Genomic DNA, 27,341 nt, shown 5'->3' on the forward strand with positions numbered 1-27,341 from the left:
GTCCATTACATTTAACATTTTTGCATTAAAGCTATTGACGAGCTCATTGACTGAACCTTTGGACAGGTCAGGTGTTAATGGGAAGACCTGGTTAAAGATCTCACTACTGTCTTCAGTTATACACCGTTTTGTGATCACTGCTGTTGATATATTTGTGTGGGCTGAGATTTTACTTTCAAAGAAAACACAGTAATGATCAGATAAGCCCACATCAGACACAGTAATGTTTGAAATGCTCAGGCTCTTGGAGATCAGTAGGTCGAGAGTGTGTCCTCTATTATGTGTGGCCTCTGTTACATGCTGAGTCAGCCCAAAGTTGCCCAGAGTGTTACTCAGGTCTTTAGTCCCTTTGTCCTGAGGGTTGTCCACATGGATGTTAAAATCCCCAACAATAATTACACAGTCGAAATCAACACAGATCACAGACAGCAGTTCACTGAGGTCATTAAAAAAGTCTGTGCAGTATTTGGGAGGCCTGTAAACATTAAGAAACACAACTTTGGATGGGGCCTTCAGCTGTAAAGCCACATATTCAAAAGACTGAAAACTTCCAGGAGATAGATGCTTACATTGAAATGATTCATTAAATAAGACAGCAACCCCTCCTCCTCTCCTGCTCGCCCTGACCTCACTGATAAAACTGTAGTTAGGAGGGGTCGTCTCGATGAGAACAGCTCCACTGTTATTTTGGTCCAACCAAGTTTCAGTTAAAAACATAAAATCAAGGCTGTGCTCAGTGATTAAATCATTAATTAAAAATGTTTTCCCAGCTAAAGATCTAATGTTTAATAAAGCCAACTTAAGTGTTTTAGAGGCATTACTTGTCCCCTCGTGTTTGGGAGCAGTCTGTGGCACACAAGGTATGTTTACTATATTTAAAGATCTTTTAGAGTGCAGCTCTCTGTGTTTTGACCAGGCCACATGTCTCCTTCTGTCACCTAAAAGTACAGAAATTTTAAAACCTTCTAGTAAACAGGGTCCCAGCTTCTTCTGGGAAAAGTCACCACTGCCATAATCCTCGCAGCCCGGACCCTCCACACATCACACATCAGACTGCGGAGACAAAGCATGAAGGTGGTAAGGAGGAACTAAGGGGGGCGAGGCTGGGCAATGTGACTTCGATTGCTCTGTTGAGGGTGGGGCTCGGTGGCGAACCTTTGGCTGCTTTGGTGGGGGGTTTATGGGGGACAAAGAGGGAATCGGCCGGGGGGTAGATCTGAGCCCAGCATTGACCCGCTCCATCATCTCTTCAGTGAATTTCAGGTGTGGGGAGGAGGGAGAAAGGGAGGGGGAGGAGGGTGATGGGGGTGATGGCCTGTCAGGGGTTTGGGGGACTGGGGAAGTTCCTGGTCCTGGTCGTTGGTGTTGTTGAGAGAGTTGGAGGCAAATAGGGACCCCTCTTCTTGCCTCAGATGTCTCTCCTTTCTGAGGCTCTTCCCGGGTGGGGGCAAATGGAGCTCCTCCTCAAGGTTTCAGCTGGGCTTTGTCTGTTCTTGGAGTACTGTTTGTTCCTCTTTATGAGATAACTCCTCGTTTATCTCAGCCTTGGCTCCAGGCACAGATGGATGACGTATGGAATAAAACAAGTTGGAGGTGAACAGTTTCACCCCTGACTTGTTAAAATTAAATCCATTTGCTTTAAACAGATGCCTGCGTTCCCAAAAAATATTAAAGTTGTTGATAAAATGCACTGAGTGGTCAGCACATGCTGATATAAGCCATTTATTCAGTGTAAACAGCCTGCTGAATCTCTCGTCTCCTCCTCTGACCGGCGGTACAGGCCCACTGATGAATACAGCTGCATTCAGAGAGTTTACAGTGTTGAATAATCCAGTAAAGTCCCGTTTCAGAACCTCCGATTGTTGTTTGGACACATCGTTTGACCCTGTATGCAGGGCAATGTTTGTCACAGTTGGATATTCATCTGCAATTTGAGGAATTCTCTCCTTCAGGATGTTGACCATATCGTTAGGAAAGCAGAGGACTTTAGTGTTCTTACCGCACATGCTTTGTACATCCTTTACAGCAGAGTCACCCACAATCAGCGTTTCAGGCCTAGCCTTTAGCTTTCCCCGTGGATCAGTCAATATCTGCAAAGTATCAATTTATGCCAATAATAGTGGGTTTGTGCCTGTGTGCACATATGTCTGCCGAAGCTTGTATGCTCACTTATACTGTGTTTCAGGCCCTGCACTTATCCTGTGTCCACCATGCTTTCCTAGAGTACGCTGCACCATGCAATGGAGATGGATTACCCTGTCAGTATTCTTGCAGAATCACTGGAGAGCATCTTGTGTGTGTAATGTACTGTGTGTGTGCTAAAGCATGAACATGCGCATGTGTGCCTCTGCACATGTGCTTACTGACTGCTTATAGTGCAGCTGAATGTCTGTTTGAATAATTAACACATGTAATTTTGCTTAAGGATCTATTTAAGGGCGTATAAGCATGCACTCTTTACTATAGTGTTTACTATAGACAGTAGAAAAATACTTCCATTACAGCTCATAAGTGCATAAGTGTTCATGTACATAAGTGCATGCCTTTGTGGCGTCCTGTGTAACCACAGAAATGTATGTGCATGTATATGTGTGTATGTGTATGAGCGTGCATGTGTGTGTGCTCAGATGCCCTTTGGTGTGTGTTTCATGTTTTTGTCTTGAAGCATGCTCAATCACCCAGGTGGGGAAATCTCAAAAAGCTCATTCTGTTCATCTGGACCTAGTATCTAAAAACGCTACGTCCAGATGAACAGAATCAACTTTCTGCGAACTTTGCTCTATTGAGAAAACTGGGTTACTAACAAACTCATCTGTACTCACCATTAACACGTCATTGTGCAATGCTTTCCTGTGCTTAATCTCTGTATAATACTACAATGATTGATGGCAAAAGTGCACACTTTACACCTTCACGTCAGCAATATGTCAGCTGTCACTGCAACAAAACTGCACCTCATATACACCTATTTGTCTTTTCTCATGTCACCTCCTCAGTAATAAAAACCCATTATGCTTTCTTCCCACTGAATCAAGCGAAAGAACAAAGTAAAGTAAAAAGGTAAAACTAATAGCCGAAAGCTAAAATCAAGGCACAGAAAGGCATGAAAGAAAGTGAATGAAGGATAGGTGAAAACTGTGGCAAGAGCAATGGAAAGAGATAAAGCTATAGCAAAAACAAAGTGCTCCTCCAGAATGGGTTATGTGTCAAAACCAGCGTTGAAGGCAAAGCTTTCATTGGCTGCAAATAACTTGGTGGGGGCCTGTAGCTAAGCAACAGCCAATGACACATAGATGGTAACAGTGAGGAGGTGGGAAGAACGTGTGTGTATATGTGTGTGTTATGCTTGTGGGGGTGTAGTGAGAGTGTGTGTATGGGGGCTGTGAGAAAGTACAAGATTGGTCTGGAGATCTCGCAAGTAATGAATCTGGAGTGTTGCCGTCAGAAAGGGTGAACGTGGGGGAGAGAGAGTCATAGAATGAGAGTAAAAGACAGAAAAAAAGAGAGCTTGTACTTGTGTGGCATTCAAAGTACACGAGCAGTGCAGTGGTCCACTGTTTATTTGTGTATGAGATACTATTTGCATTATTTATTTTTCAAAACAACTAAAGATCAATCAGAGAATCAATCCCAACCTTTTTAACAAAATAATATTTTATCGCTTCTTATCAGTTTGAGGTACCCCCTAAAGTATATCCAGATTCCCTCTAGAGTCCCTCTTCGCACAACCAAGCTTGCTTTCTTTTTCATCTGATACAAAATCACATGTCATTTAACAGTTAGTAAAACCTTGATGAAAAGATATATAGTGGAGGAAAAATGCTTGTTTTGAATCACAAAGTGCATATAAGAGTTTGGCAGTTTCCAGAGTATTGAAACAAAAAAAAATGCAGTTAATCAGTTAAACTATTAGAGCCCCAGCTGGGTTTAAATGTGTTATTTAAATGGGTTCTTTGATTAAAGACTGAAATTAAAATTCTGCTGCCTTTTATGAAGACAGTCGATCTATCTATCTATCTATCTATCTATCTATCTATCTATCTATCTATCTATCTATCTATCTATCTATCTATCTATCTATCTATCTATACAGACAGACAGACAGACAGACAGACAGACAGAGGGACGAGGGCGCAACCTCTGTATAGCAAGGATCCGCCCTACCAAAGGGAGAAACTGAATTCCTGATGGCCCTGTTGTGCTGCTCTGTAGCTGACCCAGACCTTCCCATGGAGGAGAACAAGAGATGAATGAGACACTTCCTCCGTGGGCATCACTATTATTGTAGCCCATGAACTGTTCTGTTCACTCTCTGAAATGAGTTGGAAAATGTGTTCTAGTTCTTCTCCTTGCCAGGGCAGCAGCTGCCTCAGCTAGAATGTCACATGTGTTATTTCCTTGAAAAAAGGAATTAAAAAAACTATTTCCAATTAAATTTGTTTTAATTTTATTAAAAGTTCTGTGACAGATTAATGTCTTGAATAATAATTTGGGAAAATTAGCTTATTCTACACTGAGTCCGGGAGCTAACGATCTACTGTAGTAGTTAATTTTGTAATTGCTAAGTCCTCAGATTACTATTTCAAAATGCAAGGTTTTAATTTGAATGAAACGACAAAAAAATTTATTTCACTGTTTTTCTTTTAAACTTATTTTTCAGCCTTTTTTTTTTTACACTCAGCCGTTACTCCACACTCTGCCAGAGTCTGCCACAAGAGTCATTTTAATACTTTTCTATCCAGAAGTTTTATTAACCACCTAGGAGCTGGCGTCGACATATGTGGACATCACATTTTGTCTAGACCAAAACAATAGGTTTTGCTCTACGAGGGCCTGATGTCCACTTACGAGGACATTATACTGCCACTGCTTTAAAACAAATGTCCACATATGTGGATCTCATTTTTCTCAGAATTCTTTGTTTTTATATTCATCAGGTCCCAATCAGCCCAAATAGCAAAGAGAAATTAAAGATGCATGCCGTGAAAGAGTTAGAGTATTAGGAGGTAAAATTTCTACGCTTAAATTTTTACGTTTCTACAGTATTCTATAGATATGTACTTTTTCCTTTGTAGACCATTTTAGTGACACTTGAATAAACTCAACTTGGAGCTGATGTGAATAGGTCACATGCATTGTTCAACCAGGAAGTGCAACCACATTTTCAAGTTTCATATAGTCTTGGCACAGCTTGGATTCATATTGCAGTCTGCAGACTTCAATCATAATATTTTATTGAACTTATAGTTACTGAGTGAATGAGTCTTTAATGATTAATTTCTGGTCTTTGAAGGACACATGAGTCTCCCAGGGAGCACAGAGAGATCATTGTGCATTTATTTGAGTCCTACTGTACTGTCATCCTGAACATCCTAGGCCTTCTAGTAACAGTACAGTTTTGAGGGCTGTGTCCAGTAGAGTACTTTCTTTTCAAAGTGATAATCATGAAAGCATTCACATTTTCCATTAGTAAGTGATCATTACATGTGCAGACATTATATTTCTGATGCTAATGATCAAATGAGTTCAGTAAGAGGGTCTTAACTTCAGTTTAATAAGCTTTAAGAAATATGTAGTAATTTACAGAACTGAAGGAATTTCAGTTGGCTGAGATGAACTGTCTCTTCAAAGGTAAGACACCTGTCCTCTGACAGGTAATTCAAATCTGTCAAAGTACCGGATATGTTGAAAGCAAATGCCCCCCTGGGAACAGTGACTATGATGATACATATATACATACATACACAATGCCTGCTGCACTGTGCAAGTTAAATGTACCACATGACTCCAAGCTTCAAATACAGCCATACAGCACATTAAAAATGATCTTTCTGAAAACCATCACAGGTTGCTGTGTTATGTTGTGGCAAGACTGAGGCATTTCTGATCACCTCCTTTTTCTGTGTCACTAAAGCTCAAGGTTATATCAAGTGTAGGGAATGTAGTTTCATTGAAAAGCTCCATTGTCAGGTGTTATTTCTCAATTAGATACTTTAGATGCATTTCTTTTATCTAACTGTTTGTCTGTGAAATGTAAAGAAACTTCATAATCAAACAAGTTAGATAGGAAGTTAGTTAGGCAGGGGTTTTTTCTGCCTAAACTAAATGCATCCATCCCTCCATCTATCCAACATAACTACATATGTTCTTTTTTTTATTATAGTCTCAAGAGGAATGGGATTGACTTCTTTCTAACCCATTAGGCCTCGGTCACACAAGCCTAGAGAGTGGTCTGAGGCCCTCTGGTGATTGCCAGGAGGTGGTGAGGGATTGGGGAAGTTTCTGGCAGACCCTGGTATAAAGATGTTGCTTTTTGAAATGGGTTGGTTGGAGTTAAATGCACAACTTCTAATTTAAAGGTGGTTTTCTCACTTTTTTCAACTGTCACTATAGTTTGGACAGTATTAAGTAAATGTTGAGTGTTTGCAGACAACTGAGCATCTTTCATGTAAACTGATTTCGCCCAACGTCCTGGCCAACCTCTATTTTCACACACACACACACACACACACACACACACACACACACACACACACACACACACACACACACACACAGATAGATTTCACAAATCTGAGCTGGGGAAAGTAACAGACACTTGCTAATGGCATTTTGGTTACATGAGTCCTGTTTCTATTTCTTTCTCTTAACATTTCACTTTTTAATCTCTTTTTCTCATCATGTGATAGTCATCCTCTGTTTGTTTGTTTGTTTTTCTGTTCTGTTTTTTTTTTCTCTCTTTTTTTCTTTGCATGGTTCTTGGACTCTCCTTTGTAACATTTGGTTCTCTCCTGTTAGTACAATATGTAATGAGATGATTGTGGCTGCCCGGACAGTGCATTAGTGCTTGTTGTGCTGTAATACTACCATGGCATCTGGTTTATTGTAATACACACACACACACACACACACACACACACTATAGTTTCTCAGTTTTATACCTACTTAACACCAATAGCATTTTGTTACTCTATTCTTCAATTACTTACTTAATAATTCTCAACTTTAACTTGTAATTTAATTGCATTAAAAATTTCTAATTCACATTTAACTTATTATACTTTTCCTTACCATTATGCTAAGAAACAGTGTCCACTGTGTAAACTCAAACACTAGACAATGTGGCTGCATATGTCATTAACTTTTTATTCTTACTTTGGATTTTCTGGTGGAGTGGAGCTTTTAATAATGAGACGCAGTAGCTTTGACAAACTAAAAATGTGAAATTGTATCATTTCAAACTTTCTCTCTCATCTACTTCTGAGTAGGATCATTTCTACCCTTACTCCCTAATTCCATCCCCAAAAGCTAATCATGCAATAGCAAAAGACAGAAACAACATTAACATGACTTCTGCCATCAAGGGAATACAAAGATGTATAAGCAATTTGGCATTAGAACAGGCCATATTAAAAGGAGCAAAACTGGGGACCTATGAAAAGTGAAATAACCAAAATTTAGAGTTACTGGATTTTGTACTAATCACCAGCATCATTAAACCAAAAATAATGGTCACAGAAGCCACGCCTCCATAGTGTTTCATTTATAACCAGAACAAATATATAAATATGTGCGCTATCAACCACAAGAATTCATTCACAATCAGGAGCCCAAGCTAAAAATATAAATGGATTACCATATATTATTACTATAATGAATAGTATACTGGATTGGATACCACAATGCTGAAAGGAAGATCCCAGATTACAACATGGACACACTGGGAGTTCATTGTCTGCAAAGGACATTATTAAACTACATTATCTTTTGTTTCTTTCGAAAATGCTCATTGCTAAATTAATTATCAACTTGGAAAGAGCTAACTGCAAGATTTAAGCATCAAGATTTAGCTAAAGTCATGAAACTGTGACGAAGACAATCATCTACCTATTTCCCTATGGATGAAAATGCAGGTTTCTGATATCATGGCCTTTGAGTAAAAAAGGACTGATATACGGTTTTATCCATCATCTACCATATATCTGTTTTCTTTCACTCTTTTTTTCATTCCGTGATTCCTCTCATGCTTTCTTCCATCTGCTCCTACCTGTCCTTGTTCTTATCCTCATTTCCTCATCCTCTTTCGTCTGCTTTTTCAAGGTATTATACAAGTTTGGTGGCGAAAGATGTGTCTCAATTTGCAGATAGCAGTACCAAGCAGTTCTAATTTAAGGATTATGGTGATTGGAGAGTAATATTATTACAGGAGAAAAGTAAAAGGTAAAAGTAAAGCACAAATGAGAAGACTGAAAGAGTAGAAGACAGAAAGAGTAAAAGAAAAGAGGACATCAGGCACATTGAGAAAGGAAGCTGATCAGCATGCAATCACTGATGAGAGAGGTAAAGGTAAACGCAAAATATCAGGAAATGGTTCGTAGAAAGAAAGGGGAGAGACATGCTTGCCACTTGGTAGTCATTACAGAGAAGCTTTCTCCATTCAGGAGCTCGGTGTGCAGCTGTCGCTTCAGGGAACTGATCACATACACCCTGAGTCACAGAGACAAACACACACATATATACAAACACACACACATGATTTCTATTACACACATGCACACATGCCTTGGGCTGTGCTTTGAACTGATCCTTGCCACTAGAGAGAGGCACTATGAGAGCTGGCTGATAATAATATTATCCTATGGCCTTCATATGGTAATATGGTTTTATTGCTATGAAGAAATATGAATATTATGGCTTTCACAGGCAGCTTAGGGAATTACATGGCTGTCATGGTTCTCAGCTTCAATAGAATGTTTAGATTCTCTATTTATCTAAGGTCTCTGGGTGGGAAATCTATTAAGTTTTGCTCTGATATCTGCTGGCATGTTGTATATACCTACAAGTATGGATAAAGACAAAGTGCAAGACATGCCTCTCCACCAAGTAAAGGTCACAGTTTAGCACACAGACTAACACACTTCTAGACAAAAAAACCCAAATGAGGCTGTGTCATGATACAGCTGAATAAACTCAGATACAGGATCATTTATCCCAACATATTTGCTGATAAAGAGCAAATAAACCTGGTTTGTGCAATAAAATAATTATACTTTTAAACTATGTGTAAATTTGCCTCTTTTTTTCCTCAAGTCCCATTTTGGTGGTCTAATTATCCGAATAAGGGCTTGCATTTATAAAATTGCATTAATTCAGGTATAGCCTCTTGCCTTACATCATATTTTAAATGTATGGGGTGTTCCATAGTATCTGTTTAATTACTTTTGCATTAGGAAACAATTCATGTAGGAGAATTTGGAGAATATAAAGTGAATGTACTTTTTCATGGCAATTTTGAGAGTAAAGAACATGCTCTTATTTAAAGTGTCACACACATACAGCAGGGACTTGAGCCTATTACACATCTTGTATATGTCACCAGTCTGTCGTACAGTAGGGCTACCACCAAGTCATCCTTTACTATTTATTTATTTTATGTTATTTATGTTTTTATAATTACACCTGTTTAACTTCTGGTAAGCGTGTCCCTTCTCAATCAATGAGTTTTTCCTAGCTAGCTTGCTAAAGGAGTAATCAGTAATAGAAACTTTATCTGTTAACATGAGTGCTTGTTTACTTGTCAATACTAGCTCTGTTTTCCACAATGTCCACCTCAAAACTGATCCCAGAGCAGTAAAAGCAGTGCCAGGTGCAGCTTGTATTGCATGCTAGTCTCCCATTGGTGTCTAATTAAAGAACACATGTTTATCCACAATGCACGCACAAAGTAGAAGCTAATGGCTTCTGAGCCTTATAAGCTCAAACTTTTTTCAACAGGCTATGGACGTGCCCATCAAACTGACAGATACTACTGATTTCAGTGGAATCGTAGTCAAGCAGAGTCAAGCCTGCTTCTGAAGACAAAAGTCAATTATGGCCAGTAATTTAAAGGATGGGTGCAAACAGCACATTATGGTGTTTGAGATGTAAGAAGAAAGATCACTGAGAAAAGCGAAACCTGTTTTGTAATAGGTAAAAATAGCCAAAAGTATGGATATCACATGGTTTAAGGACACATTCATTAGAGTGTGTCATAAAAGTAATTAGGCAGATAAGAAGTAAGTTGTCAGACTCTATGTCTCGTACAACCAGCAAGTCAAAAGAAAGAACTGAATCTGCATACTTTGTCCCTATAGGCTTTGATGTTAAACAATGACTCAATAAAAATTAATCATCATAGGACTACTGCATTCACACAAAATTGCTGACTCTTTTATATGGTATAAACATTTCTTATTCAGTGTATAAAATCTAAATTAGCTGACCGTGCAAAACTAAAAAAATAATGTAGAGCAATTTGTTATACAAAAAGGTAAATGGCCTTGCAAGAGCGTTATCTTCCTAACGAAAATAAACGAAACATTAAAAAAATGTACAAGAAATATGCAGATGTGATGTGTTTTAAGTGTTCCTATATTTTTTTTAAATGCTGTCTATTTGAACAATATATAGAATGGATAATCATAGGTCTATAATTACTTGTTTATAGCTTTTCCTGTATAGCTTGTCATGTTCGTCTTGATAACTTCTGGTTTGTCCCTAGTGATCCAAAGGACAAAACCATTCCATAAAATCCACAGTAATTGTGATTTGGTAACAATCCCAGACAGTTTAAAAAATTCTCCTGGCTTGGTTTCTGACAAAAAAAACAAGACATCCTCAAATAAAGGAAAACATAACAGTAACTATACCAATATTATGTTAAAAAAAAAAACCAAAAACCCAAACCCAGACATACATAGATCTCTCTCAGGGACTTCAAAAGTATCCTTTTAAAAGACAACTCTCTGTCCTTTGTGAATTTCAACTGACAAACAGGAATCTGATGGATGCAACTGAATGACTACTGACCTGTGCTCAGAGTATGTTTTTAATCATTGCTACTAAAAACAAAAACTAATAAATAAACACTGAGGTTATGCTTCTGTTAAGCACAAACACCCTAGTAAAAGACAGTATATAATGTAAAAATATAATGGAATTTTAGATAAAGGCAGACATGTGGCAGCTAATCATCTGCAAATGTTTTACAATGAAAACTTATTTATCTCTCATCCATCCATCTATAGTCCTTCTATCCTGTATCAGGGCCAGCAAGGGCAGTCTCCCTGCTTGGCGTAGCTGTCTGACTGCCTAAAGCAGTGTGCCTAATATGCCTGCAATACAGGCAGAGAAAAATGGAGTAAAAAAAACACTGCTCTTATCACTCACACACACACACACACACACACACACACACAAATTACTTTACTTTCACATGTGAATTTGTGCACTCAAGGGCACATGCCTTGTTTTCCCATTCACTATGCATAAGAAAACCAAGGCTTGCAGCATGTCTCACTTACTGCTGAACTTGAAAGTATGAGGAAAAGAAACCATAAAACAGCTGAAGTTTATTTAGCAAACCTAACAAAAATGGATGTATATGTGTGTGTGTGAGCGTGTTCTAATGATATCAATTAGAGCTTAATGTAATATCCTATACTTACCCAATTTCCCAGAGGATCATTAAAGTTTTATTAAAGTTAATTGGCAATAACTGTTTATGTATGTTTCAGGTGTAATTAAAGCAAAACAACAGTGTCACAGCTCCCAAATGAGCCGCTTTTGCAACCTCAGTTAGCACACTTTAAAACTCTACAGTACAACAAATACCAGTTAAAGCTGTAGCTAAAGCCATGCCTACCTCTATCTGGTGTTCTGTGTTTTAAGACTCAACATGAAGATAAACTGAGGTGGCAGGTAGATGGACAGAAAAGCAAGACAGAACAGCAAGCTGGATCCACAGACCTGTTGAAAAGAATAAAAAAAAAGACAATATTAGAGTTCAAATGTTTATAGTGATATCCCCAAAGTTGACATTGGTGACAATTTAAAGCCTTTATGAAACATCTAGTTCATAGAATTGTAGCTGAGTAAGTTACTGAGAAGTATGAATGAATAATTGCTAATTATAATCTGCAATTACTACGTGATTACACTTTAGGATGCCAGTGGGGCAAATTGACAAACACAATGGCGATTGGCCATCAGTTGTTGGTTTCACTGGGGTAATTGTTGGCATCAGTTTTGTTGTTCTATTTTGGCTAATTTAGTAGCCGCATACACTGACACTGAACTGTGTCTGAGGTAAAGGGCTATTCAGGAGCCAGTAAGGGGATGTGCTGCACGCAAACCTTTGTGAACATCAGCAATCACAACACATCCCCAAATCCAGAGTAAAACTTAGCATGGAAATGTTTGCATGAATATGTTTTCCACATATTATAGTAATCCATCAAATAGTTTTTCACAAGCTTTATATGTGAGATATTAAACACTGATACAACATCAAAAACATATTTGAAATTTGCAATGTATGCATGAGTGAATCAACTGCGCCTTTTTTTATCTCAGTGTTTGGAGTCTCTGCTGCTGTCTTTAAAGAGATCATCGCTTCTCTGTCTCCTACTTTTGTGTCTTCTCTGCTTCACACCATGTGTCTAACTGAGAAGCGGGTGCTATTCTCCATTTAATTTACCTGTATTTAGAATGTTATACACTATATATGATTTTTTAAGCAGGACAAAAAAGAAATCCAGTACAGGGATGGGATAGATGTCAGCAGTGTGTCTGTTTGTTCTGTAGTCCAGTGATTCTGAATGTTGTATAAAGCACCTTTAAGAAATGTCATATCAATACTACAAATGTCATTCTCAAGTAGCAGTGCAGGAAACAGCTGTGGATGATCCAAGTCAGTAGGGTTAAACCTTAATGGATCATGAATGGGAATCTATTAAATACTTGCATGTATTTAATTGATACTACTGTATAGACTAACACACTCTATGAACTGGAGAGCTAAAAAGTAGAAAACTAGTTTCCTTTTCAGGAAGCTCTACTATATTTTACTTGGATATCAGTATTTTCTTCATGCTATAGAGGGAGGCAGTTCAAATATTTTCTAAAGCTTCCTGTGACAGTAGTTAAAGACAATCCATTTGCCATTATAGAAAATATTGATTACCTTTTGCATGTGTCAGTTTTTAGTACAAATGAGAAAAACCATGGTGGGAAGCTTAACTGTCTAAACCTACCACCATCTAATGCGGGTATGTGAAATATAAAACCTCCCACGGCTTTACTTTGACTACTCTGTAAACCTATTATATACTTTAACAAGCATCTTCAGTCACACTGTGTCTCAGCCATTATAAGTTAAATATACAGTAAATTCTTTCATGTCATAAGAGGGAGGACTTCTTTCATTGCTACCCTATATTTTTTTCCACTTACCTCAAAGTTAATCTATACCAAAAGCTTTCTAAAACACGACATCAAGTTACCAATTACATCCATGACGAACACAAGCCTAGAAGTCAGGGCGTGATGTGAATGTTCAATGCTTTAACTAAAAATACTTTTGGCATAATAAAATGTGGGCAGCGATGCAGAAATTATGTCACTTTTTAACAATTCGTCCAACATTGATCAAAGTGTTATCAAATTGAAAATGACAGTGCATACTTCTGTGTTTTGGTAGTGTACACAAACACACAGACGCACACATCAAACAGGACGGAGACACTTTGGCAGTCAGTTCCCAAGCCAGCTGAGCTAACAAGCTGCAGGTTATTAGAAAATCATTACTCACATCACAGGCCCAAAGGAGTCTCATCACTAAGACATGGAACAGCAATGTGACACAACGGTGGGACAACTGATCATTTTGTAGACACTCAACCTGACTTTCTTCAGATGGAAGAATGCAGACCAAAAAGCTAAAATACCATACTAAGCTTTTTCTTGATTTGAAACATCATGTCAAAGAGCAACGACAGCATCGAAGTTTTTTCTGTATGCACAACATGACTAACACGTCAGTGTTGCAGTTTACCTGACAGCACACAAGCACACACAACAAAGGCTGTTTGACAGTTAAAGTATTAATTATGTAATTTCATGAACACCCCCCCCCACACACACACATTCTTGTTTACCTCACTTAGTGAGGACATCTAATTGACATAATTCTTTCCCTGGCTGCTTACCCAAAACCTAATCATAACCTAATTGTAACCCTGATATTAAAACCACATTCTGAGCCTCAAAAATGCCTTCAAATTCGTGAGGACCTTGTGTGTCCTCACAAGTGACTGTTGGTCCCCACAAGTATAGTAGAATACCAATTTCTGGTCCTCACAAAGCCGTCTAAACAGGAATACACACACAAACACCTTTTGGATTGCCTCCTTTTATTTATGTGGCCTTTTAAGCTAAACATGTTTTGTTTTTCTTTGCTTTCTTTAAAAAAAAACTGTATTCTACTATCAAAACAATCAAAACAATAATACACAAGGGGATACTTTGCATTATGATAGCCCTTACATCTGGTGCTACTTGCTTAAATGAGGTAGAGAAAACTATAGCAAGCTTTAGCTGAGCAGCTTTTCAAAAACAGTGTAGTTCATTTGAAAGTAGACAATTTTAATAGGCAAAAAAGGAAAAAAAAAATCCTACCAGAAAATGCGTTAACTCTGGTGAGTCTTAGGGGAGGTAAAAATAATCCTCAATCTTAAAGTAATAATTTCCCAGCGTGTATTTATAATTAGTAATGTGGAATTACTTAATTCATCTTATCAATTTAATTATAAATAGAGCCCATTGAATTACAGAATTCTGCTATTCAGTTGTTTAATTTGCTCCTTTTTTTATGAGGTGTAGCTCTTACTTCCTTGCACGCAGTACTGTGCAAACTCACAGCAGTCTCTTGACATCAACAACTAATGAAGGGCTCGGGAATTCTGGAATCCAGATTTCCCAGAATCTTGTCAAATAATCACTCATCCCTTAATTTTCCCATAATGTAGTGGTTGCTTTTCAAATAAACAGGAACGTGTTGGCTGGATCTATTGTGTTTCATTTCATGCCGTCATTTAGATTCTCTGACCTTTCAAAGGGCAGTGTTTATTTTGCTCATCATAACTCAACAGCATGTGCAATTGTGCTCATGTACAAATGCCTAGCGTAAACAAAGAATGATGAAACAAATACATAGAAAATGGAGGAGAACAGAAAACAATAAATGAAGGTCACAACACTAACTGAATGAATAAATTCAACCTGATCCTATAGCACTGTATAATATGTTCCTTCCCGAGTTGTCTTAGATTTAGGGTAATTACTGTTATTAATTACTATAATTCTGAGTATAATATTATAAGGTTAAAAAAATATCCAACTTTGAAATAGATAGTACAGGAAATAAATGATGATGCCTACCAACAACAAGATCTATTATTTGAAATGTAAAAGACCCACATGAGTCACGTGTTTCACTATAAGTCAGTGTTAACATGGATACATTGCATTTTAAATTACATTCTAAAAAGCTTGACACATTTTCCACATCGGATTTGGAAATATACTCCTCCCTTTGTTTATTAGAAATTGTTTATTATCCGTATACACCTTTACATGTAAAACAAGGCAGTTTTTAAGATAAACCTATTTCAGACTTACCATTAATAATTTTTCGGTCTCATGCTTTGCACCTGCCTTATTGTTTTATCTGAATCACTGCTCGGCTGTTTTGTAGGATCTTGAGAGCCATTGATATTCTGCTTAGTTTTCCTCTATATTTAGCATCTGCACTCTGCACTAGATACATTAGATGGTGGTAAAATGACCTGTCAGTGAGTTGGCGTGCATATATATGCGTGCGGTTTTGGGTGTGTAGGATCATGACTGAGACAGGGAAGAAGCAAAGTGTGTGTATAAAGTAGAACGTATAAAAATGAGCATCTTTGAGGTGTTCATGTGTTTGTGCCTGGATATGTGATGGCTACCACACAGGTAGTTTGGAACAGCTCTCCATCAAAAGGGTCAGATCTTAATACTCTTATTCTAATAGGAAATGGAAGCCATTTTAACAGAGACACGCATAGCTCTAACTACCTACATCCGGTTTCCATACCTCTGATGACCCAACTCATCTGAGCAGCCCTGTTAATTAAGTTTAGCCACCAGCCACACCCATTAACAGCAGCTCTCCTTGATTGATCCTTGCACTTGGTAAAATGCCAATTTTGCATAAAATTATGTTATTGGCCAGGATAATAGACCTCGGGGATCTGTTAATTCTATGGCCTAGAGCAACCTATTAGAATCATTAAAACAATAATACTCACGTACAAGCTTCAAGCTTTACTGTTTACTGTTGAAGACTAAAAGAAGGGAATACCTGTATTAAATACAGTTTGGATATTTTAGTAAGTGATTTTGGCAGGTGCAAAGTAAACTGGTCAATTATATAATATAATGAATCACAGAGTCCAATTGCATAAAATCACTTGTTTATTTTTAACCAACCTCTAAATTTGAGCCAGTTGATACTACCAGTATACGTCTTTAAAGTTCACAAAAAGATATAACAACTTATGCTCAAGTTTCAATATTTACTCTGTATATTTTATTTACTCAAAAAGAGAATGTTGGCTTCCTCAAAGTTCAGAGTCTAACACGGCAAACTGAGCAGAGTGGAAACAGTAGGAATAGTTAGCTAAATAGTTAGCTAAAATCTCAGATTACAAGTAATGGTTAACCCTCCCGCATTCCATGCAAATCATTATAACTCCTTCATCAGATGTAATGAGACAGGAAACGACTAATGACAGAAGTCTTCCAATACAGTTTTTCCATATATATATATATATATATATATATATATATATATATATATATATATATTATACAGATATATATGTATACATATATATATGTATATTTTTTTTTCACACACACACACACACACAAACACACATATGCAGTTTTACATTTTATTGAACTCTGTGTTACTTTAACCATAAAAAGGATAGGTGTTATATTTCTTTTGCCACTTTTTCTGTGAAGGTGAGCTGGTGGGTATCAAACCTTTTGACAGATCCTATCAACTAATAATATAGCTTTTGAATATAACTTGTATATTGAATTTCAATATTTTTTTATGACTCACAGATGAATTGGGTGAATTAGCTGGGATGGTGTTAGTATTAGTAGTTGAAACTGGTCTGACTGGTATGCATCCAAAGTAGCTTAATTATGGACCTGCACAGAATGCATTAATAAATTAATCTGTCTTTTTGAAAGGTTTCCAAGACCAAAAAATTCAAACATATTCAGTATTCAGTACAGGGGAGGTGAGCATTACTCAACTTAAAATAGGACCCTAACAGACCTTGAAACTATAATAAAAGACATTTCGTTCTTTCTATCAATGGAGTGTCCTGCTTTCATCTCATTTTCTTTACTCTACTCTTTTAACATTTCTCATGAAACACATCCATCTCTTCTTAACCCCTCATTGTGTAAATGCACTCTTCTTTCTCTCATCCATTTCAGCCTGTTTTTAAACCACCACTTCCACTCCCCCACTGCTTTCCTCCCTTCTTCAGATGTGGTATAATTATCTGGTCATTATTATCAGAATCATTCTGTTTCCTCATTATAAACCCATCTGCTCTGCTTTCCAGTCCAACCAACACAACATAAACACGCTGCCATACAGATACTGATTCACAGGCATACTCTTATCTGTTTTTCTGTCTCTCTCCCACTCTCACTCTCTGTCCCATTACAGTCTCATCTGCTAAGCCACTTTAGTGACTGCACATCAGAGTAACTGGTCCGAGGTAATTATGTTGAGATAGAGGTAAAGATGTTGGACTAATTTACTGAGATCCATCGAGGAATGAAAAACTGTTGAGTAACCTCTCTCTCTGGTCATGATGAAACTGAGCCAAAAACACTTCCTCTTCTTCCTCCAATCCCAATCATTTGTCTATAATGCGCTTACAGGCATTTAAGTTATAAGTTTTATTTAAACATATTTTGAAATTAATGGAACAATATGTGTTATTTTAAATCTTTAAATAATAAATTACAACTGGGATAAGTAAACCCTGGGATCAGCTATCAGTCCCCCAAAACACAACTGCTTTGCCTTGGCTGGTGGGATAAAGTATTATCAAGACTAGCTATCACAGTACAGAGGAAAGAAAGTGCCTGGGTCTTTGGGTTCAATTTTATATTGTTAGGGGGAATACATAGTACTAATCTACTTGTCAAGGTGGGTAGGGCTGTAAATAAGAAAATGTATTATTGACCGCAGTTCTAATGGAGGATAATGATAAAATAGCAAGAAAGGAAGGATAAAGGTATAAAATTGCAGACAGTTCTTCTACTGAATGACAAACACCAAACAGAATGCAGAAGAGATGAAGAGAAGCTGCTACCATGTCTCCCTTGGTTTACTAATCATGAACTGCATTTAATCAACAAAATTACAAACGCTCTTTTTATCTTGAGAAATCACTGTCAATATTCAAAATGCCCTCATTACACCTACTTTAGTGTTTATCAAGTCTAAATTTGATTGAAAATAATAATCTGAAGCGTGAGATCATTTAAGTTTTGATAAGGTAAGCTTAAAGTAAGCATGTACAGACAGCATTACTTGAGTTTAAGCGCCAAATTCTAAAATCTAATTTATTTATCCTGCAATGAGGGGATGGTTGTTGAGATTTCTCACTACACAAATAAAATTGAATTAAATTGAACTAAATTGCTTCTTTCCTGAATAGGCTGCGTAATCTCTATTGCTTGTGTACCTTTTCTACCACACTTTTCTCTTCCAGTAAACTTAGTAAATTATTACACATTGATACAACACTCTGTGAAATGGCAATCCTTTCACTGACCATCTGTTGCTGCTCCTTTTGGAGAGTGTTGGGGATTGTCATCTGAAAAATAAAATAAAATCAGCAACCATCCCCAATGCCAGTCCATTGTGGTTATAAGTACTAAACTAGACCGACAGGTGAAATGATATATTCTAGTAAGGTGAAATGCTGAATTTCTTATTTTTTTATAATCATGTGGCTAAAACTTATATGAGATAATGACTAAAATAAACGCATATTTCAGATACCATATATTGAATAATTAACGTACAAAATTTTACGTTTTTAAATACAATAATAAAAAGTAATAATAACATAAATTTCAAATTTTTGAAATGCAGTATAAAAGTTGCCTCTGATAATTAAAACAACAAAAAAACTAATCTTTGTAATTGCCAGGTGTTTCTGTACACATCTTAACTGCAACACTGGATTTGCACTAAAATAAAAAAATTTGATTGGTTCCTTATCTCTTTGTAATAGACCAAACATAGTGGCAGTATTAGAAATACATTTCTCTGGCGGTGTCAGAACCATTTTCTATTGTCTTGTATAAACTGCTAATGATGGCCTATATATGCATAAAAACATATCATCAAACAAGACGTCCTCACTCTTTCAGACACACACACACGCACACTCGCACACACACACACACACACACAGACAGACAAGCACACTGTGCCCCAGCTGTGCAGGGGATTAGAGATTAGAAGGGAGGAAGGGATGGATCTATCTAAACACAGCAGCCTATAATATAACCACAAAGATACATCTCCAAACATTTATCTTACAAAATAGTAAGCGATAAGTTGACAAATTTGAACAGACATAATGCACATGTCTGTTCAAATTTGTGTCTGCCTTACAGTGCAAAACATACAATAAACCTTCTACATTTTGGAAAACATTTGTGTAATTCTCAGTGTATGAGTATGAGCATGATAATGTCACTTTGGCTTTGCTGTTACAGCATCTCCAAACTGTTCTTTAAAGATGTTGCATTTTTAATTCCATTTTCTTTGTGTGATCTTGTTTAAATGGAGTAAAAGCACCAGATTAGGCATCAATGTTGTTTGATGCATCAATTTCCACTATTCCTCAATATAAGAAAATAAGTATTCTTTAACCCTCTGAGGTCTAAGTCGTCATATGTGCTAATGCTAACCCTAATGCTAATCCACTTTGGGAGAGCAGCACCAACCACTGCTAGCAAATGGTGCGTTCCAATATCAAACTTAAAACAATGAATCCCAAATATATTTTGAGACAATCTAAAACATAACACTAAATTCTACACATTTTTGCTTTTTAATGAACTATTTAAAAACAAAATAATTAGCATATCATACTATCTGAAACACTTCTGTGTTTTTTACAGTAAAATGTGTCCAAGGCATAGATAACAGAAGCATGGTTATTTTGTGGCTTTAATCTATTTTCATGGTTGAGGACTAGAACTACTGACCATCCATCAAACTGTCAATAAGGATTAAAAACTGGTATATAGTTTCAAGTCCGCACTTTCGACACATCTTGTTGCTAGATCATACCTGAATTAAATGCACTGGTGCACTGTTGACTCCAGAGCAGTGTGCCGCCACTCATTTCTTTCTATTTTGCTTCCAAGAAGCCAGACTTTCTGGTGATTTCTAAAGTGATAATGAGCAATAGTTCCCCAGGCTTTCTGAAGTTTTTCCTTGTACATGCCAATGCCAAAGACAAAGATGCCACAGTTAAACATGAAATACAAAGTGATTCCCAAAGAGCTATTAGCCAAAAGCATATCTCAGCATCCTGTGCAGTACGTCCTTAAAAGATTTGAGGAGAACAAAAGAAGAAGTAGCAAGCCTAAAAATTCTCTACAGTACATAAACAGTATCTGAAAGTCATCTTCTTGAGAAATAGGAAAAAAAGTCCAGCCAAAACCTGGCACAGGACCTGAGAAGCACTTGAACTTTCAGTTCATCTATTTACTGTTCATCAAAACCTCATCAGAAATGGTCAGTGGAAACATGGATGTCAAGAAGACATTCGTAAGGAAGGCAAACAGGCAGAAAAGGCTGAGGTATGCCAAATAATACAAGAGGTGGATTGAAAATTGTTGTCAATAGGTCTTAAGAAGTGATAAATTCATATTAAATGAAATTCTTTGGTTCAGTTCATGGCCATTGCATGGGTTTCACCTGGGTGGGTGATGATGAATCAGAATCTACTACATCAGCCTTGACTCTTCTTTTTTGTCCAACTTTATGGAAATGCAATACAAAATCACAGCTGAACCTTTTGCCTCAGTGCATAGAGCCATTTGTATTTTATTGCATCATACATAAGTGCTTGCAAGTCCACAACACAAATGCAAGTGCAAGTTACCAAAAATAAAAAGTCCATATTTTGAAGTACACCTATATACACCTAGTCACGAGTATGATCTTGCACCAGTGTATGATCCTGGCCCCCTGATCTGAAACAATTTCTTCACACTCCCTTTCTTTATCTCCAAGCCACTTACAGAACCACTATTTCTCTCCATTTGGCTTGTCCACATCACCAGGTTTGCCCCATGTGTGTGTATGTGTATGTTCCATCAGAGTGAGTTGATAGGTTGTGATAGGTCTCAGTGAGAAAGCCAGACTACAGCAGTTAACACTGACCCGTCCATTGCTTTCTTTCAGCCTCCTACATAACTTGCCTCCTTCATACTATACCTCCCTATAACTCCTTTTCTTTCTTTCAGTATCATGTCTCATGCTACTGTCTTTCCCAAATATCCGACTACCCTTCCTCTATTACACTTTTTACCCAAAGCTGTCTCCTAACGTTGTTATCAATTCAGGTAAACTGCATTCCTTTTTTTTTTTTTTTTATTGTTTATTTTATTTTCACTTACTGAATACGGGACAGACTTGACTGGGGGAAAGAAGGGGAGAAAGAAAGAGGGAAAGAGAAACAGCTGAGAAGAGGGACGGGGGAGAAGGGCAAAAGACAAAAACCAACAGAACGGGCAGAGAAAAAAAAAATGCATATATCAATCACCTGGATCACCTGCTGAGAAAGAAAAAAGAAAGCAAGCAGAAGAGAACAAGAGTAATAGAATAAACAACATCACAATGATATATGGGAATATGACAGTAAATACTAAATGTTAAACATTATTGTGCAGCACATAAGATCAACAGAACACTGTGCTTTGAGGTAGGAGCCAAAAAGGGTGTAGTTTGTGGGTGTGATCACCCGTGTGTACACCTGTGAGCATGGACGCGCTTGTTTTTTTGTTTTTTTAAAAGGTTCCTTCATGTAATAATCTGCTAGAGGGTGTGGGGGGGCCACAGCCCCGTCCTCCAGGGCGTGAAGCAGGTGTGGAGGAGATCAAAACTCCAGACATTCAGAGGCCCCCAGAACACAAGAGACCAAGGAAGACCAACAGAGGGGCAGCTGCATTCCAAAACAAGAATGGTGCGGAAGGTGAGACATATTGCATAAAACATGTACAGATTCTCATTCTTGGAATTAGCTTTGCATTGTTTTTTTCTGTATTTTTATTTCCTTTTTAAATGTATAGTGGTCATTTTTTTTATTTATATTACAGCACATGTTAACATTTTGTCTCTAAAGGGAATAGCAGTTGTAAATATATGCAAGTAATTTCTTTTCCTTCAGCCAGTTTTGACTAGGAAACCTTAGTCCAACATACCTTAGTACAGTGGTTCCCAAACTTGTTTTGCTAGGCCCCCCTTTGTTTTACAAGAAAAATGTCCCCCCCCCCCCCCCCCCCCCCAATCCCAAGCGTGCACGCGCACATGCATGCACAAACACATCCTCCAATCATACACACCCTTATTTTGCTCCATTGCGGTTTATTTCACACCTCAAACATTTAGTAAACAATTAGGCAAATACAAGTAATCTGCAATAAATTACAGGTAGTAATATAATAAAATACTAACTCTATTATGCTACATTCACACCTAAACGAGTATTTTTGACAACGCAGCTGTTTCGTCCACACGAAACTATTTACTTGTCTTAGTTGTAGACAAGGGCAAGAATGTTAAACTGAATAATTATTCCACTTCCATCAAATGCATCAAATCTCTCGAAGAAACTCCAACTGTGTTAATAAAAGGCTAGGAGCAAAACCCCTCCAGACTGAGCATCACTCTGCATCTGAAATATCAAGCACGGATAAACAGGCTTGTGGCATTATATATACGAGATAGAGGAAATGCTTGTGTGTTTGCCATCCATTTTTTTTCAGTTATTTTTTTATTATTATGTTTTTGATTTTATTGATTATTTGTTAGGTCAGCCATGCACCACACAATTATATGATACAGCACAACATTTAGAGCCTAAGACATGTTGCAATGTATACTTCAAGAATACTTATTAAATAAATAAAATATATTAGAATAACAAATACACAATATTTAGTACACAACACAGAAAAAAACTAAACAAACAGCTACACAGTGAAGTGCTATCTGACTGCTCTGAGCTACTTTGCTGTTTGAAAGATTTTGGTTTTAGGTTTTGGAAATGTTATCCTTAATGGAGTCTTGTGTTGAAATGAGGTAGTTACTTTCAAGAGGTTAAAAAGTAAAGTAATGGATTATTGACTAATAACAAATTACTAATACGTCATGTAATTTGGAAAAAATTGCGGATTTTAGGATTCCTTGCTAAAGAAAAGAATTTGGTTGGGTCTGGAAAAAAATAGCATGGTTTGAGTTCAACTAGACACTTGTACATGTGTTACATATGTTAACCACATTAGAAGTTTCTCCATCATTAGCTGGGTGACCAACTAATTTTCTGCCTCTTGAACTGTATGCTAATCAATAATATACTGTGGTCTCATTGGTAGTTGCTTCAGTCTTTTGCAACTACCAAGTTGGGAAACATTTATCTCAAGACACGCCACCTCCACATCACCAGCAACTGTTTTCTGCCAGTTATTTGCCTGAAGCTGGAAAATTGTCATGACTTTGTGTGGTCTATGTTCATCCCACTGCTGGGAAACGCGATCGTGTAGATGAAACTTTAGGGGGGAAGGGTCTTCCAAATTGGGTTTTAGAGCTAACTAGACCTAGATAGCATTGCAACTCTAGCATCTATTATTGCTCTCTCTACATTCTCACTTTATTCAATTCAATTCAGTTCAATTTTATTTATATAGCACCAAATCACAACAATAGTCGCCTCAAGGCGCTTTCTATTCTCTCTCTATTCTAGTCCTATAACTTAAAAAAAAAAGCTTTAGGCCCTGACAGACATTAAGATAAAGGCAATGTTTCAGGTTTAGTGTATTGTGTGAAATAGGTCTAACAAAACCTTGGTCATGAAGTCTTTAGAGTTGTCAGATTGTGAAATAAACACTTGTTGAGTTGTATCATTAACAGCATAAATGGAAGAAAATGTTTTGCAGCAAAACAGAAAAAAGGACATAGTACTAGCATGTCAAGTTAAACATCCAAATAAGGGAAAACTTTGTGTGTGTGTCTATGTGTGTTTGCTCCACAAAGTAGGTCAGTCGATAGCCATAGCTATAATTCATCGCCTGGGTATCTGGACCACTGTCTGTATAATATTTCATGGTTGTTATTTCAACTTGGACCACACTGAACAAATAACCAACTGGCCAATATTATCATCTGTAGCTGTGGCTGTAAATGGTAGTTAAAATGTTGCCAGGGTATTCTGCATAATTAAATTTTATATTCCAATCACTTCATTTACATACACACATCACAGGAAAAATCACTCTGTGAGAATTCGGCCACAAATTTCTGAACACTGTCCAAATTTTGACACGGAGTATCACCAGTACTCCAGCTTGTCTATTACTAAACATATCTCAGTGCGATTGTCAGATTTTTCCAGGATAGCACAGATACAGAACTTCTCAGTTGCAATAAATGCAAGTTTTAGGTTTCTGAGATTTCTGTTCCCTTGAAAATGTCCATGGCCTACACTTTGATCCTTGTCAGTACTTGATGATATCTCCTTCCATCTGTTTCCCCTTCTGTAACTTTTCCCCTTTCTAACTCTATTTTCCTCACTTGATCACATTGTTCTCAAATTGCCTGCCTTCCATTTTTGCTCCATTCTCTATCTATTACCTCCTCATTTGTGCATTTCACACTAATCTATCTGAAGAGATCCTATAATTACTGCCTAAACTTAAAGTTAATTTTAATATGTTTTATTCAGCCTGTTCCCTGTGCCTCAATTTCTGCACTGCCATTTGTACATTTATATAGATTTTCTTTCCTCCCTTCTTCAATGTCACGGCTGTAATTTTTCCTTCCTCCCACACCTCTGTCTCACTCCCCTCTGTTTTTTTCTCTCTCTGTCTCCGACATCTGCTCATCTCTTCCCTTCACTGTGCTGTGGTCAGTGCTAATCATTTATCTGTTTGCCCATCCCACACCAGCACATGTGTGTATGTGTCTGTGCAGTGATAATAAGGAGGCTGGCTGATCTAAACTTGCAATATGACCTAATCAACCCACACTAATAAAAAAGCTTCCACTTACACACGCAAATACATACACACACACACACACATAGACACACACTGCTGCAGTGAGCTATGGCCACTAAGACACATCATATATACTGTTGTCCATTCCTGAACACTTGACTTCCCCCACACCTCATTATTGTGCAATCTAATGGGCGAATTTGGTCTTTCACTGTTTCATTCAACGTCTCTGGTTTGTTTTTCACTGTTATTTTCCTGACCTCCTCTCTTTTTTATCTTTATTTTTATCTTAGTGTGTTTGTTTCACCCCCCTTCTGTTTCAGTCCTCTGTATTTATTTCTTTATTTCTTTTTTTTAATACTTTAAAGACACTGACATGTCAAAGGTTAATGCAATGGTGAGAAAATGAATGAATGACAATAGCATCTAGGAAATTAAGCAAAATGGTTTACTATGAATCAATTGATGGAACCTTTTCAGTAATGCTCAGTGATCAAATATGAATATGATTAAATCATGACAATCCCTTGTACCTCACATTAACGAGATGTATCTCCCGAATGCTATCTACTTTCTTCTTTTTAAAAAAAATCGTATCTTTTGTCGAATGTTCTCCAGTTTCTCCTTTCTGTAGCTTCCTGCCTCTATCTCTGTTTTCTCTATTTCTTCCACTGGCATACCCTTCTCCATGACCCTTTCAACTTTTAATTATTCACTGAATGCTTTCCACCATGACATGCGGATCCCTTATTTTGCCAAGCGCATTCACAGACACTTACATTCAGGGTTGTGATAAGCGCACATAATGGGCATTTATCTGCAAAATTACGGGCATTCATGCATAAGCACTTGTAGGACAGCTCTCAGGCTGCTATGTGCTGGGCAAAGCTTCTCAAAAGACTGCCATTTCCTAAAACAAAATTCTCCAATGTTTACTAAATAATCTCTGCTTTGCAAGCAAAAAATGGCTTAAGGGCAGAGGCCACTTAATATGTTTGATTAGACTCACACAGCCTCATATAAAGACAATGATTTTGTTAATGCACCCTAACTTATATGTTATTCAACAGAGGCAATCTCTTAACCCTCAAGCTATTTTTACATTATGAGTTGAGGATAATGTTATCTTGTTTCTGTTCTAGTGTTTCTCTTTTTAAGAAAAAAATATTTTGAAAGTCATTAGTGAAGAAAAGCCTTTATATACACAGAGCAGATTTTTTTTTAGGCATGTTTGTTTTAAAAATGAGAGCTTTGTCCCTTGGAGGGGCACGACTTGCCATCATAATAATATATACTTTGCATCAAGATGCTGTGCTTTGCATTTGAGTAGCACACATATAGTGGTTAATACATACCTCTCTGACTTTTTTCCTCCAAAAGTTATAATATTTAAGAAGTTCTACTCGAAATTAAATAACAATTTAAAAAAAAAAATAACTGAAGAGCCACTAAGAGTGTCCAGAACTGCTTAATGTTTTAGTTATCTTCAGTTTGCTTTGGGTCAAATAATTGTATAACATGTATTCCATTTTCTGTATCAAATTTACGTTTTTAGAGTTTATACAGGTAAATTAAAAAGTCTGAAGTAACTGTATAAGAGCTTTTTCCTGGTGGCTGCTACCTATTGTGCTCTTTCCAAAGTTCCCAGAGGCACAGCTGAGAATTAAAAAAAAAGAAAACGTTTGAATTACTTTAAAATGTATTGCAGCCCAAGTCTGAGACACAGCCTAAGCAGATGAATATGCTCACACAGAAGGCATTATTGAGAATGAATTTATAGACTGGAGGAGGTGAAAAGCATTTGTTTATGTATGGCAGTCTGAAGATGTTTTTATGCCATGTATGTATGCATGCATCGTTGCATCGCATAAAGTATAAGGAAATCAGCTCAGGTTGGATTCACTACAGACCAGAGCTGTGTGTGAAGTTTTGGTGTCTGACAAGAGATGACAGGCAGTGAATTTAGACAGTTGTTAGAAGGGCCCTTTAAATATACACTTCAAGGACACAAATGTGTTTATTATGAAGCACTTAAATTGTGATGTGATTGCACAAATTTGTAGTTTTCTAAAGGCATATGCGAGTAATTTCTTATAGTAATTGTGAAAAACCATTTATAAGTTTATCCTCTGCAAGTA

The 27,341-nt window shown here is 37.2% G+C and overlaps 1 protein-coding gene across 1 annotated transcript in view; it reads right to left on the reverse strand.

The window, feature by feature from the left end:
• The window catches only part of LOC146693939 (leucine-rich repeat and fibronectin type III domain-containing protein 1-like protein), a 194,875-nt gene that overhangs the window by 94,745 nt on the left and 72,789 nt on the right, over positions 1–27,341 (reverse strand). The window contains exon 2 of the mRNA XM_085429951.1: positions 11,684–11,787. The gene's annotated coding sequence lies outside the window, so the exon portion shown is untranslated. The remainder of the gene's footprint in view (positions 1–11,683; positions 11,788–27,341) is intronic.

This window comes from Copadichromis virginalis, linkage group LG14 (assembly GCF_057382275.1).
Source record: "Copadichromis virginalis isolate Kocher_CV1m ecotype Utaka linkage group LG14, C_Virginalis_male_GT1.1, whole genome shotgun sequence".
Lineage (NCBI taxonomy): Eukaryota > Metazoa > Chordata > Actinopteri > Cichliformes > Cichlidae > Copadichromis > Copadichromis virginalis.